Consider the following 16,710-nt stretch of genomic DNA (forward strand, 5'->3'; position numbering starts at 1 on the left):
ACTTCAGACCTTGCGTCAGACCATGGCAGGTGGGAGTACAGTGATGTGAAACCCAAAAGGAGACCACAGACCTCTCTGCAAAGACAAGGTAAGATACACGCACGCAGTGGTGTAAAGTAACTAAGTACATTTACTGAAGTACTTTACTTAAGTACAATTTTGAGGTACTTTTACTTTACTGGAGTATTTCCAATACTTTTACTTCTACTCCACTACATCTCAGAGGCAGATATTGTACTTTTACTCCACTACAATTATTTGAAAACTTTAGTTACTTTGCAGATATAAATTATTACAACATAAAACATTCATTAACCACTTAAGCCCTATTTTATACCAAGGCTATTTGAAAATAGCCGATCTACAAGCTCACAACGCATCACGACGCGTTGTGAGCTTGTAGATCGGCTATTTTCAAACATTTCACTACTTTTACTTTTGGTACTATAAGTACATTTTGATTCCAATACTTTTGTACTTTTTTTAAAATTCTGGACCACCTTTTTATTGTAACAGAGTACTTCTACATTGCAGTATTGATACTTTTACTTATGTAAAACATTTGAGTACTCTTTCCACCACTACATGCACGCTATGCTCAGTTGCTCAACTCTTTTCCTCAGTCTGAACATGTGTGATCATGTATCTTTATCCGCAACATTAGTAGGTCATTGTTTCAGGGCTGAACTAATTAATTGAGCATTTATTTGTTTAGAAAGGATTCTGGGGCAGAATATAAGCAACTTTGAAATAGAAAAGACCTTGAGGCAGATGAAAATGATCACCGTTTATATAAAGATGCAGAGCAATTCTTTTCTGATATGAATGAATTATAATAATTAATTTGTCAGAGCATTATGGCTATCAATAGATCATAATTGTGCAGCACTAGTTAAACACGGGGTGGGCAACTTTGATGATGGAGAGGGCCACTATATTTCCACACTCACTCCAGAGGGCCACATTGGATATACTGTCGGGCCATTCTGTGTCACACAAAAGTAGCAAAAATTGCCGATCTACAAGCTCAAAACGCGTCGCAGCGCGACACGTTTCGAGCTTGTAGATCGGCTATTTTTGCTACTTTTGAATTGGAATCCTGAAAAGTAACTTATTTAATTTCAAATGCATTTAGTTATACTTATGTCCCCGGGCCGCCAGTTGCCCATGTATGAGTTAAACCCTTGTTGATTCAGGTGTGGTCCTTTACACTGCAATAGAGATGCTGAGGAAAGTGTCCTGCAAGCCAGTGACGCACCACCGACAACGGGATAAAGAAGAGGACCACGATGGCGACGATGAGGAACCACCATTTCACAGGGAGAGAGGTTGTACAATTAACAGTTTCTAGACTTTGAAAAAATAAATCTTGAGAGGTTTAGTTTGACTATTATTATACATCATAGTATTGTTTAAATATTTTATGGCACAGGTTTTCAAAGTGGGGGCCACCAGGGGGCATTAGTGGACCAATAGGCTCTATTCACAGCAGCCATATTATGAAGACATTCACAGGTGTTACTAGGGATGTTAACAATTAATCGATTAATCGAATTAATCGATTAAGAAATTATCCGATTAAATCAAACGATTAACAATTAATTGAAAAAAAAAAAAAAATTAATGTCCAGAACCCAAGATATGATGATTTGAAGATTTTCTGCTCCATTCACTTCTTGTTTAACTTACTGAAAAAGGCTGTATCTCGGCTCCTAAGCACCTTTTTTTAGGATTTTTTTAAAATCTGAAATTAAGATTCTCAGATTTATAAAAAAAAAAACGCTTATCAGTTAACCGGTTAATCGGTCGATAAGGTTATCAATTATCAATTAATGAATTGATCGATAATTTGCATCCCTAGGTGTTACCAATGATACTAATGAAGGCTCTGTTCCATTCTGGTCAAACAGAGTCAGGGTGCTGATATTGTGCATGTTGGCTCACTGGAAACACTCTGTTACACCAGTGGGTCTAAAGTTGCGGTCCAAAGACCCTCATGGGCTTCCAAATGGCCCCTTACAGGTGTGTAACTCTGAGAGTGTACAAATGGAACCAAATGGACCCGTAAGGGTGCATTTGGTTCCATTTGTACACTGTCAGAGTTATGGAGGTCGTGGAAACCCCTGTGCTAGACTAAATAGAACAGAGCCCTCATTAGTATCATTGGTAACACCTGTGAAGGAAGTGATAATATGGCTGCTGTGCATAGAGCCTATTGGAAAAGAGGAGAAAATGCATGTTATGTGTGTGTGTACACACACACACACACACACACACACACACACACACACACACACACACACACACACACACACACACACACACACACACACACAAAGATTATTGTGCTAATGTAACAACTTCAAACCTGTTGTCCCTATGTTGTGCATGCCGTTGTCAGTTTTTCAAAAATGTGCACAAGCTTGTAGATTGGCTGTTCAATATTCTCTTTAGCCATTTCACAATAAGGGGGCTGCAGGCAGAGTCTATGGCTAATTGGGGGTCCTTGGCATGGAAAAGTTTGTGAACCTCCTGGTTTTATGGCACCTTGATTTTAGATGGTTGGTGTATGATTGGTTTTATTTGAAGAAAATGGTATATTATCTTTGCTATTATTAATACTACTCATGTGTTTCTTTGTCTATCAGGCTCCAACAGAGGCGAACCAAGGTGTTAATATATGAAGAAAATATTTTGACCACGTGGTGACATGCACATTGCACTGCACAAGATGTGGAGATCTTTAGATTTTTGTTAGAAAATGAGGGATGTATGGATTAATTTTGAGATTATTTGCACTGTTGAGCATAAACAATTGCACACACACCAGCAGATGAGGCGCTGGCTTATTTTTGCAGATGATGATTTGCCACTGTTGCGGGACCAGCCCAATAAAGTCTTTATTTCATCGAAGTCTTGTATCAGTTTGACTTCATCTTTTGCTTTCCCAAAATTCATGAGTAAATGTTTTCAAGGTGTTTGCAATGTGTACTGTATCTATATCTAGATGGCACCCAACATTGAGAACCAGTGGTGTAGTGTAAAAGGTTGAGTATACTGTATGGTGCATTGTTGGAGGGTTTTTAGCAGCTTGCTAGAGCTGCTCTAGGAACACACAGAGAAACGTGGGTGTTACCTTCCTCTATATATATATATATATATATATACACACACACACACACACACACACACACACACACACACACACACACACACACACACGCTTACATACATACCCTGGCAGGCAAAAGGGGCATGTCTTTATGGAAAATGGGCGTGGCTTTAAACGAAAGCCTAATTTATAGGCAAAAGCTGCTATAAATTATTTTGTATCGTCTAATTTCTTGAGTTAAAGTACAAAAGTATTGGTATCAAAATGTACTTAAGTACCAAAAGTGAAAGTACGAAGATGTTTGAAAATAGCAGATCTACAAGTTGTGAGCTTGTAGATCGGCTATTTTCAAATAGCATAGGTATAAAATGGGGCTAAAGTGGTTAATGTATGTTTTATAATGTAATCATTTTAATTTGCAAATAAACTAGTAACTAATGTTTTCAAGTAATTGTAGTGGAGTAAAAGTACAATATTTGCCTCTGAGATGTAGTGGAGTGAAAGTATAGACAACTGGAAACACTCCAGTAAAGTCAAAGTACCTCAAAAGTGTACTTAAGTACAGTACTTGAGTAAATGTACTTAGTTACTTTACACCACTGTCGTCGGGCTAAACGGTGTCGTCACCTGAGATGCAGCTGACCACCGCGGTGTCATCTGAGAACTTCTGTAGGTGACATGTCTTGACGTTGGAAGTCAGATGTGTAGAAGAGGGTGAACAGGAAGAGCGACAGCCCTGTTGCTCACCAGCACCTCTGACCGAGGTGCTTATCTATCACCCGTCACACACTGAAGAAACAGACATATTTCTGTTCTCTTACAAAATAGGACAATGTTGTATGATTACAATGTGGAATTTTGATTAATCCCAACCATGTGTGATTTATGATCCACTTATTTTAAAAAAGGGTATTCATAAATAGACATACACCTTAAAGGACGACTTAACCCATTTCAACCTATCTTCATATAATAGGTCCTCACTAATGCTCATGATATAATGGTACAATTTTTTTCTACTTGGTCTGTGTCTCATAGGAGGGCTGTGGACAGTCCAGAAACCCGTCTACCAATGACATCATCGTTAGGCAGGATCTTTTTTCCCAAAAAGATTAACATTTTTTGATTAAGATTTTTATTAAGGTGAGAACAATGGGATCTATTATTGCATTGCAACTTTCCAGGAATACAAAGCCTGCAGTTTCTATTAGCTTGGATTCCCCATCGATGATGTCACTGGTAGACGGGTTTCTGAACTGTCTACAGCCCTCCTCTGAGACACAGAGTGATTAGAAAAAAAATGTACCATTATATCATGAGCATTAGTGAGGACCTATTATATGAAGATAGGTTGAAAATGGGTGAAGTCGTTCGGATAGTTCACCCCAAAATGACTTGACAAATTATGACAAAAGAATATACATGTATATCCAAGTCTCCAAGGGGTCGATAGAAAAGATTTTTTTTGGGTGAACTATCCCTTTAACCTGTGTGATGTAAACCTGCAGATCTTGACTCATGTACCCTTAAAGACCTACAGTACAGAAGTCTTCACCTTTATCGGGGTTCTATAGGGATCAAAGTGTCAATGTTATTGTCTCTTCCCGGTATAGCCCTTTAACCACTTAATCCATATTTTACACTGAAATAGATCATAGTAATGTGCCATGCAGTGAAAACAGCCGATATACAAGCTCACTGCATTGCGATGCGTTGAGCTTGTAGATTGACTATTTTTGCTATTTCTGTCACCCATGAAAGTGTCTACTAAACTGGAAGAGTCATAAAGCACTAAGCTTGTTTAAAATGAGATGCACACAAATCATGATGACATAAGAGACAGACAGATATACACACTACTATACGGAACGGATCAGTGTTTGACTCAATTATAGGTATTGTTGTTGTGAAGAAATCTAATGCAAGAAGCACCTTCAAAATAAAACACCTTAAAAGGATGAAAGTACACAGGTTCATATGTACATTGTACAAACTTTGTATTATAAGGAAAGCTTTGTGTACACACACACACACACACACACACACACACACACGCACGCAGGTATTTTCACTTAAAGCCATTGCCCCTCTTCTCTGTCTTCAAATTACAGAACATAAAATCAAGTGAAGCTTGATTCAGCTAGAGGTGGTCTCTCCTATTGCCTTGTCAGGTGACCTGGAACATCACAGTCAGTGGTCCAACAAGAACCAGCAAAACATGTTCCCATTGGCTTGTTCAAGGCAAATGAAGTGTAATTGGACGGCTAATCACCTGTTCTGGACTAGCAGCTGATGTGAGTTCAACCTCTGATTTGTCTGTTTTAAGTGATAGCGTGGCAGCTGTGCTGGTTTGATAGTCGCACTGTTCAGTTTTCATGTATGTACGATGTTCACAACCTACTGCACTGTATACATGCTTTTGTACTGTTACAGAGTAGCCCTAAATGGACTTTCAATTACTGTAACTTAGTGATGCAAAATGCTCTTAACACTAGATTTAGCTTGAAGCTATTTGATGGTCAACCATTTTACTCTATCTCTTGCTCTCCCTATGTTCCTGTTGTGACTATTTGTTTTGTTTCAGACCTGTTGTAACTGTGGCATTTCTTTTTCTCTTTCTTTTTACATTTTTTACAGGTATGGAAGCTACTGCGTCTACATTGCATCAAACGTTTGCCATGGGACTTTGTGGTCCAAACCTGCCCGGAGGAGGCCAACAGCAACAGGCCCAGGGACCCCACCAGGCTTCTCAGGGGCCGTACGGAGCGAATCCAAAACCCCAGGAGCCTCACCAGGCTGCTCAGGGGCCATACGGAGCTCAGCAGGGGCCCCAGGATCCTCAGCAGACATCTCAGGGGCCTTACGCAGGCCAGAGAACCCAGGATCCTCCGCAGCAGCACCACTACCGACCTCCGCAGCACCACAAGCCCTTCTTCTACGTTCAGCCCTCTCAGCCATACATGCCGATGCATAATCTGCAGTGGCCCGTGGCCATGCCTATGCCCATGCCCTACAACCCCATGGTACCCTGTGGATACCCAGGGCTAGGTGAGTGAGAAGATTGTTTGATAACATGTACTCGGTGCTGTAAAAAGTACTCAATTGCTTCACTTAAGTAAAAGTATCAATACTGCAATGTAGAAGTACTCTGTTACAAATAAAAGTCCGGAATTAAACATTTTACTTGAGTAAAAGTATTGGTATCAAAATGTACTTAAAGTGCTAAATACACTGCAGATCTACAAGCAGATCTACAAGCTCACAACGCGTCGCGACGTGGTGTGAGCTTGTAGATCGGCTAAATAGCCAATGTGTAAAATAGGGCTGAAGTGGTTAATGTATGTTTTATAATATTATAATTTATATCTGAAAAGTAACTAGTAACTAAAGTTTTCAAATAAATGTAGTGGAGTAAAAGTATAATATTTGCCTCTGAGATATAGTGGAGTTAAAGTATTGGAAATTGGAAATACTCAAGTACAAATACCTCAAAATTGTACTTCAGTACAGTACTTGAGTAAATGTACTTAGTTACTTTACACCACTGCATGTACTGTCCACACAATAAGAGCCCGAGTTAATTGTGTTTTAAAAGTGACATTTTGAATTAAAGATGTGGGGATCATAAATTGACTGCATGTGTGGATTAGCCCCTTAAAATGTATTCCATACATTGCATGAGTCCCATACAGCTAGCTACTGTATAATGGAATATTTAATGCATTTTTTTGTGGAGGGATTAATCTCGGCAGCATTCTAATTTGTAGCACTCACCCAAATAATTGCTGCGACTTGGGGTCAGCTCTTGTCATTTAGTTTAATATTAATTTGAAAGTTATTCTAGAAAATATGTATTTAGTATAATCTATCCACTTTTCCAGAAGATTCAGAGGGACGGCAATCACTGTATGGGACTGGACTGCATTCACAACAGACACTTGTCAATTTGTGTGCCTTTTTATACTTATGTGCTCATTGAAGGAAGTGTGCATGTGTTGAGTGCTGCTGCGAATGCCGTCCCACCGTGTACAGAGTGCGGTCCGTCTGAATACTGAATATCATGGAAAAGTTGCCTATTTTTTTCGTTTACAAAATGCACGTTTTCTGCGTTTTCTACCAAATTGATATCATGGTAGATGAACAGAGGTATGAACACTTTGGAGAGTTTCAAGTGGGCTCTGATTCAGAAAAGGTTAGGAGCCACTGGTGTACAGCATTGTAATGCTTAATTGCTGATTTATTTGTTGTTCACATAACCTCATGAATCTAAATATCCCCACAGCCTTTCTGATATACATTATTGCATGCGAGTACTATGTGCCATGAGCTTGTTATTTAATCAACAAATCTAATATGTAATGACACTACAGACAGTTCTTTCTCCTGTGCTCTGATTTAATTTGGTCTCTCTTGCGTTGTGCTCTGTTTTTAATCCATGTACTGTCATGCTGTAAAGTAAATTAACCGAAGTTGCCAATTTCTTTTAAAGGATACAGATGTCCTTGGGCTTGCGAATTGAACTACAATTTAATTATCTACAAGTTGCAGGCGACCCAAGCCTTCTTTGGGTTGTGCCCTTGTCTTACTCTACTCTTACTCTGGGCACATTTATACCTTTTTGTTTTTCTCATCATTAAGGCTATGGCATGCAGATGATGCCACAGTATCAGCCCAGTCCGTACATGGAGCCGCCAGGCTACGTTCTGCCCCAGACCCACCTTCATCTGATGGATTACAGACGCATGCTCAACCCCCACCACTACCAGACTATGGCCTACCACTCCCGCCGGATGCGCTACCAGCATAACAGCCCCGCCAGAGAAATGACCAGCTCTGAGGTTCAAACTGAGCCACTGACGGTGCCCCACGGGTCCAATACCCCACACCCTGATGCTGCTAAAGCCTCCGGTGGACTTCCTGTCTACAGCAACGACGACAGGAAAACTGCTACCAGAAGCCCTGCCACCTGCCGTCCTCCCTCTCCAGCCTTGGCTGTGAAGGACAAAACGTGTCCAGCAGACCGCCATTGCTCCGTTGCAACCGCTGCTCCAGCTGTGAAGAGCAGCTTTGTAATCCAGACAGAAGAGGTGATGATTGAATGTTGCAGTTCCCCAATGGGACTCGAGACAGCTGAGTTAGTCCAGCAGTACTCTCACAACTTGGTCCAGTGCCGCTCCATCAGCGAGGGCCATGTGCCAGAGGAGGGGGAACCGGTGGAGAAGGGCCTCCAGGCCTATCCTGACGTCGTGCTGGTGGCACCGCCCTCTGGCGGCAGTGCTGAACAGCCCCCTGCTCTGGAGGAATCCAAATCCCAGAGCGAGCCTGTGAGCGTGGCTTTGGACAGCGCACCGCTGGTACCCGATGATGACCAATTGACAAACAGCACAGGTCTGAACATGACTACCGGGACATCCAAGAAGGTCCATTTTAAAGTCCTCCATCTACCCTTTGACACAAAGCACCCGGAAGAGCTGCAGAAGATGGATTCGACCTCGTGGTCGTTAGAAGTCTCTTGCACCCCCACACTCGATCACTCTTTTTTCCCCTCACTGGATCACTCTTATATGTTTGCTTTGGAAGACTCTTGTATCCCCCCTCTGGAAGACTCTTGTGTCCCCTGTTTGGAAGACACTTGTGTCCCCTCTTTGGAAGCCTGTTGTGTCCCCTCTTTGGAAGACTCTTGTATCCCCCAATTGGAAGACTCTCCTGTCACCTGTTTGGAAGACTCTTGTGTCCCCTCTTTGGAAGGCTCTTGTATCCCCCCAACCAAAGACTCTGGTATCCCCTCACTGGACGAGACCTGGATCCCTTCATCCGAGTGGTTGATCCACCTAGAAGCCTCTGTAGAGGAACTGACCTCTGTTGGAGCGGTCCCCTCAGCAGAAGAACTGGTGGCAAGGGAGGATGTGCCAGTGGAAGAGCCAGCCCCCTGGATCGAGATTTCCCCATTAAACGAGGACCCCGTGATGGAGATGGGGCCCTCGGCAGGTGATCCTTTGGGTGAGATGGACCCCCTCACAGGTTTGTCTCTCACGACTGATGTCCCTGTTACAGAAGCGGTTCCTGCTACGTCAGAAGTTGGCCCCACAGCGGAGGTGACACTTGCACCCAATCCATTGTGGGTGGATAATAATCAGCTTGTCACAGATCTAAGCCAACAGAGAATGGAACTGGATAACCAATACCACCAGGAGACCTCATTTGAGTCTCTCCCTGCCTACCTACCCTCGACCCATGACCTGGCTGACTTTGAACGTGTGTACTGTCACGACAACGTGCCGCGAACTCCGCAGAAGCAGCGTAAAACCCCGAGCGGCCAAGTCCCGGAGGTTCCTGGCAGAGCGAGGAAACTGGACCTGGAGTTTAAGGAGCATCACGTCACCCTTAAGCCCAAAGGAGAGCTGATCAATAATAAAGGCATGGTAGACCGGAGAAGCCTCTCTGACCATGAGTGTTTCCCCAAACGAAAATTCGATGGGAACATGTTGACCCCCTGCGCCTACAGGGGGGATCAAATTTGTGCTAGATGTCTAGCGAAACACAGGCTCCGTGTGTCCACAGGCGCAGGACTGGACGCACGGCTGTTAAAAAGAAATGGCGTCAACTTCCAGCCATTGGACGACGCCCTGTTGCCGACTTGCGAAGCCTGCAAAGCTCACTTAAAGAAACAACGGGTGGTGAGACGAGTTTCCGGCCCAAACGTTCCCGGCTCGTGTCGACGTGAGGACGACACGAGTGGAGAGACCTCCGAGAACAGCTATCACCTGACCGGGCCAAAGCGGAGAGGCGTCGTGGACCACAAGAAGCCCCTGAGCTGCAGGCCGCACTTCGAGAAGTGTCCCGTGGCGCTGTACCCCAAGCTCGGGGAGAAGAACTGCATCTGTGACGAACTCCTCCAGCACCACCCAGTGGCGTTGGAGGGCCCACGTCGACGTCCCCAGACTCCCTACAGCAACGCCATGAGGGAAATGAACAGGGAGAACTTCACTGTGCCTGGTCCCCCCAAGGACCAGAGGAGAAACGTGCAGCCTCACTATCTGGAACACAAGTGGCCAACTGGTACGTTTAATTGTTTTAAAAACCTTAACCAATTGGACCCCATAGCACCCGCTATTCTGGGGGTAACATTTGCCAGACATGGCCGATATACAAGCTCACTACGTGTTGCAACGCCACCCATTGTGAGCTTGTAGATTTGCCATATCTGGCTGAGCTTGTAGATCTGCTTATTTGGTGTAGAAGGCAGACCAAGTATAGAACCAATTTGATCCGTTTAAGTAAAGGGGGTTTTAAGTGGTTAAATATACTTTGTTGTGAGAAATAGCCGATCTACAACATCTCAATGACTCATTGTGAACTTGTAGATTAGATGTTGTAGACTTGCTATTTTACATTCCAGGTATTAATGGGTTAATAGCATAGTAAACAATATTTGCTTGATTAATGGATTCATGTGCAGTTTTCTAACTATTTTTCCCAATGTGTCGTCCTCCTTCAGAGAGGTCATGGAACGCTACAGAGATTCTTCATGACGCAGAAAGCAGGAAGAATGGAGTCCGATCACAACACTTGATCAAGCACAGGATATCACAATCACAAGGTTCAATTCAGCAAGGGAATAATCATACTGTCCATGCAGAAGATGAATGCATATCTTGAAAATGTAACCTATTAAGACGGGGAACGCATCTGTCATTTTAAGATTTCTTTGGCTATTCAAAAATGGCAGATATACAAGCTCATAGCGTGGCACTGAGTGTTGCAAGGCTCAAATCTTTGATTCTGGGGATTCTACAAATGTCTTCTAAATCCTAACGGTAAAAAAAAAAAAACGTATGTCGCTATAATCAGTGGTTCTCAAACCTTTTCATGTGAAAGACCACCCAAAATATGTATTGGCCGCGGACCACCGTCTCAAAATGTTGTCTTTCCAGGGACCCCCCCCCCCCCAGAAGCAATGATTTGAGTTAAAAACGATTTGCACAAATGTTCACGATTTTTCAAAAATGGCAGATCTACAAGCTCATACGGACATACGCTATAAGCTTGTCGCTCTGCTATTTTCTGTGAAAGTTTTCCCAGAATACAGATGCCGGGTTTTAAGTAGTTAAAAGTAAATTAAATGATACATATTAGAAACTTCATATTTCCCATTGTATAACCAAATGGACCGGTAAAGTGTCCATTTACATTTGTTCACTCTCGGTTACAAAGGGATGCATTCATGGATAAATTGCATTGAACTTGAATTTAGTATGGAGAAGACATGACTTTAATGTCTACTTTATTAGTGATTTGTGAATAATTCCGTCATTCTTTTCTCTGCAGGAATTCACGGAACAGACACAAGACAATGATTTGCACTAGAGCACATATCAACCAACACTTTTAAATTATTTACACGTGCATATACATTTCAATCTTAAAATCACTATGTTCACTATTTATTGAATAAATAAACACAGCTTTATAATATCTCCTTTTTGTACTCTTTACTGTTTGTGTTTTTCCAAAGGAAACCTAAATTAGTGTGTGTTCTATAGCCTAATTGGATTTAATTATATTTAGTTTGTCGTACAATGGTGCTACGCACTGAAAATGGCACTATAAACTCACAATGCATCAGGGCAACATTGTCCTTATTATCCTTAACCTTTCAGTTGCCAACTAATGTGTGGCAGCTGCTCTTGTCCAGTGGTGTAAAGTAACCAAGTACATTTACTCAAGTACTGTACTTAAGTAAAATATTTCCAATGTTCAGTACTTTTACTTCTACTCCACTACATCTCAAAGGCAAATATTGTACTTTTACTTCACTACAATTGTTTGAAAACTTTAGTTACTAGTTACTTGGTAGATTTTGATTATTACAAATATACATTACCCACTTCAGCCCTATATACATTTCGGCAATTTGAAAATGGCAGATCTAAGCTCACAATGCGATGCGACGCATCGTGAGCTTGTAGATCTACTTTTCAAAATATTTTAATACATTTTATACATTTGAAAGCTTTTGAAATTGGACATTCTGTGTAATGAGTACTTACTTCTTTTGGTACTTAAGTACATTTTTTATACCAATACGTACTTTTATTCAAGTAAACTTTTAATTCTGGACTTTTACGTATAACAGAGTATTTCTAAATTGCAGTATTGATACTTTTACTTTTTTTAAAATGTAATTTTCCCACCACTGCTCTTGTCACATAAGTTGCATGGGGACAAGGTGTATTTATGTGTGACAGGGTCAAAGCAGGGGGGTGAAACCAAATTGTAACATTTTTTATTGATGATGAAAAACCTGTATTACGCACTTAAAAACATCATTCTCTTAACTATATTTCTGCACTGCATGTTTTATGGTTGACAATGTATTTCCCCCCGGTCCCCGAGCCACTTGACATTGGACTCCCCTATAGGCTGTGTGACATTGGCCTTGTGACAGCGGACGGCCAATGTCCCCAGGTCACGCTGGTGGCAGAGCGAATGAGGGCGGAGTAGGGTGTGGCCCACCTTATTCAAAAGTGAGCGCGAGCCACTTGGACAGCAGAGAGACAGGCATACAGGGCAGTGTGGAAGTGACAGCCAGAAGGGACGGTTGTGCACAGGAGGAGCAGACATACCACGGAGCAGAGGTGGGGAATACAGTGATCGCGGCACGTACCAAGCCACCAGCAGCGGACGGTGAGCAGACGGCGCAGTAGCAGCAGAGACGGGGAGGACAGACAGACGAACCAAGGAACGGAGGAGAGGTCCAGTGGCGATAACGTTGCGCGCTTCACACCCTCAAAGCCAGACGTACAGTCTGGCGGGCGAGTAAGTGTCCTTCTATGCAACGTTACCTTTATAAACCCACGGTCCTAAACCTCATATGTGAAATATACCTGAACAGATGAACTGGTTCTAGTTTCTATGATTGCAGGCAATACGCACGAAGACAAGAAGAGACAGTGATTCCTGGCCTAAACCCCCGCTCCAGTTAAACCCCATATAAGGACATTCCCACCTTTTGCATTGAACCGTGATGAGTATATGACATATAGCAATTGAATTGGCACTTGGCACTTTACTGCTTCAGTAATAGTTGGCACTTTAACGCTAAATTCATTATTTATTTGCTATAGTTTGCACAAGCCCTGTCTGTTTTTAGTGTTTGGTGATTGTCTGTATTCCTGTATTTTAGTTAGTTAGTGGGCGCATTAGGAGGTTGAGGTTTTAGAATTAGTGTTATATTTTGTTTATGCTTTTCAATATTTTATGGCTTATAGACGCCACTGTATTAGCTTAATAAAATAGATTACCTTTTTATACAAACCTGTTTCCGTCCAGCTTTCTCCAAGGGATATGTGTTGAAGTGTTGTTCTCATTTAAAAGTATTGTACTTACCTGGGTAAACTCGAACCTGTGAATAGCCTAAGAAAGAGTGTTACAGAGGACCCTACCTCTTAAATAAAAAGGTGGCGTAGTCTTGCAGTACCTAACAAACAGTATTATTCTCACAGTAATTACGCACCCCGCACTTTACCGTGCAACTGATATTTTATTGTTGTGAGTTTAATGTGTATTGTTATTTATTTATTATTGAGACAAAGTAAAGAGTGTCAGCATTCTAAAAAGAAGTGGCAAGTTACATGTGACAACCTGGCCACCGTCACATATTTGGCGTAGCGCGGCAGGACTGGGTAGAGAACAACACAAAATCCCTAAGAGAAACTGTATTGAAATTTTGCTGTTTTGCTGCTTTTTGTTTTGTTTTGTTTGGTTGAATCAAGAAAGTAATGATGATGATGCCAGTGTATCCAGGGGCACCGTGGCTACCTAAGTTTTCGGGCATAGAAGGTGAGGAGAAATACAGGGAATGGAGAGAACAGATTAAAGGATTATTGGGCACTCAGGATTTAACAGAGGAGAAAAAAGTTGCTTTTGTAGTACAGACCCTTACTGAGGAAGCTAAGCGACAAATTAGTGTAATTGACAAGGAAGATCGCAATACAGTGGCCAAAGTCTTTAAATGTTTAGACACGTTGTATAAAACATCTGTTTCTGCTTCCCAAGCTCGTGCCTTGTTCTATGGCTGTGCGCAACGCGCAGGCGAAAGTGTGCAGGCTTATATTTTGAGGCTTAGAGAGTTGTTCTGCGGGCTGCGGCGGCTCGACCCAGACACCGCTCCCTCCGATGCCATTCTGCGAGAGCAGTTACTTGTAGGACTGTCTGAAGGCCCTCTGGGTCAAGCCTTAAGAATATATGCCCGTCGAAACCCCACAGAAGACTTCGCCGCCCTAAAAAATGAGGCCTTCCTACTAGACACTGAACATAGAAGAGAAGGGACTGCTGAAATCTTGTGCCATGCTGTTAAACCTGTCTCTATCCCAACACCCTCACAGGAATCTGAATGGAGAGAGAAACTGAAACAGGAGATTATGGAAGACGTCAAATCGCAAATGCAGGGGTTTACGCAGGAGCTCATGAAAGAGATCAGACCGCTCCTTCGACCCAACACCACCGATACACGACCTCGCGGTTCGCCTCCATCTGAACGACGCCGGGAGCCGTACCAACGCAACGAGTGGGATGAGGGAGGTAGGCCGATCTGTAGGAGCTGTAGGCAGTCTGGGCACATTGCTCGCTTTTGTAAATCTGACCCCAATCATTTAAACTAGTACGCCCTGTCGCCGAGGTCCGGGAGACAGGGGTGCAGCGCGCACTCGCCAGATCAAGGGCTAATGAAGTGTTTATTGGGGACTGTCCGACTATTGGGATCACTATGGGAGGAGTCCACTTAAGGGGGTTACTGGATACTGGGTCACAAGTCACATTAATGCAGCAAAGCTTATTTGAGGAAAAATTCTCACACCTAACGTTGGGAAATGGGCCCCTTGTTTTTAAATTACGCGCCGCTAATGGTCTTGACTTACCGTACACTGGCTATGCCATATTGGACCTAGAGCTGGAGGGAATGAAGATCCCAGGGAGAGGAGTTGTAATCGTGAAAGATGAACATTGTACTCAACCGCTGATTATTGGGATGAATGTCGTGAACGCTGTATGGCATGCCCTCTTTAAATGGCCTGGGAGGCCTGTGTTTCCATGTCAGCAGGGAAGGACGCTGTGGAAGGACGCATTCGCCACCTGTAGGAGGGTGGAGGCAGTGACGAACGAAGATGGGTCCATCGGTTATGTGTGGCCGGTCGGCCGGCGGAAGATTCGAATCCCCGCGCAGAGTGAAGTGATGATCTGGGGCCGCGCTTGGAGAGGACCAAATGGAGCGGACTACGAGGCCTTGATGGAAGCCTTGCCGGATGGAAAAGATTTGGGAGTGGCCCGTGCCCTCGTCACGGTGCGCCACGGACGTGTTCCCATACGAGTGTGCAACCCACACGCATATAGTCTGGTCCTGGACCGCCACCAGAAGCTGGGGAGGCTGTACCCGGTGGAAGAAGCGGATGTCCGAGGCGGCAGGGACCTGAGCCTGTCCCTGGGGACCGACGGAGAGGTGGAAGTGGCCGTAATCAGTGTGGAAGATGATGGACCACTGAAGACCCTGCCCGAAGAGATGGAAGTGTTGACGGAGCGTGATGACCTGCCGGAGGCGCAGAAGAGAGAGTTACACGAGATGTTGTGTCGGTGGAAGAAGGTGTTCGCCATCCATGACGAGGATTTCGGACGGACGGACGTCGTGCAACACCAGATACCGACCGGAGACGCGGCACCCATACGAGAGCGACACCGGCCGTTGCCGCCCTCCATGTACCGGGAGATGAAGACCCTCCTGAATGAGATGCTGGAGAAGGGAGTCATCAAGGAGAGTTGCAGTCCGTGGGCGGCACCTATCGTACTGGTCAAGAAGAAAGATGGCAGCTGGAGGTTCTGCGTCGACTACAGGAAACTTAACGCCGTGACGCACAAGGACGCCTTCCCCCTACCCAGGATAGAAGAGACGCTCACCAGCCTGACGAAGGCGCAATGGTTCTCCACGTTAGACCTGGCCAGCGGGTATTGGCAGGTAGGAATGGATCCCCGGGACCGGGAGAAGACCGCCTTTACGACCCCGCTGGGCCTGTTCGAGTTTCAACGCATGCCGTTCGGGCTTTGTAATGCGCCCGCGACGTTCCAGAGGCTGATGCAGCAGTGTCTGAGTGGTCAGGTGACAGAATCCTTGCTGGTATATCTTGATGACATTATAGTATATTCACCTGACTTCTCCTCTCATCTACAGCACCTCGAGCTCGTCTTCCAACGCCTGTGGAGACATGGACTGAAGCTGCGGTTAGACAAATGCAAACTTCTGCGGAGGGAAGTGCAATTTCTGGGCCATGTCGTGGACAAAGAGGGAGTGCGGCCCGATCCGGAGAAAGTGGTGGCAGTGCGGGACTGGACACCACCCTCAACGGTCCGCGAGGTCCGCGCGTTTCTAGGTCTAGCGGGTTACTATAGGCGTTTCGTGTCCTCTTTTGCTGCTATAGCACGACCCTTAAACAACTTATTGATAGGAATCCCAAATGACGTAAAATCCCACCAGTGTAAAGTCGAGTGGACTTCGGAGTGCCAGCGGGCGTTTGATGCGTTAAAGAGTGCCCTCACACAAGCCCCGGTGT

Source organism: Gymnoscopelus microlampas (genome assembly GCF_963454915.1).
Source record: "Gymnoscopelus microlampas genome assembly, chromosome: 22".
In the NCBI taxonomy this organism is placed as follows: domain Eukaryota; kingdom Metazoa; phylum Chordata; class Actinopteri; order Myctophiformes; family Myctophidae; genus Gymnoscopelus; species Gymnoscopelus microlampas.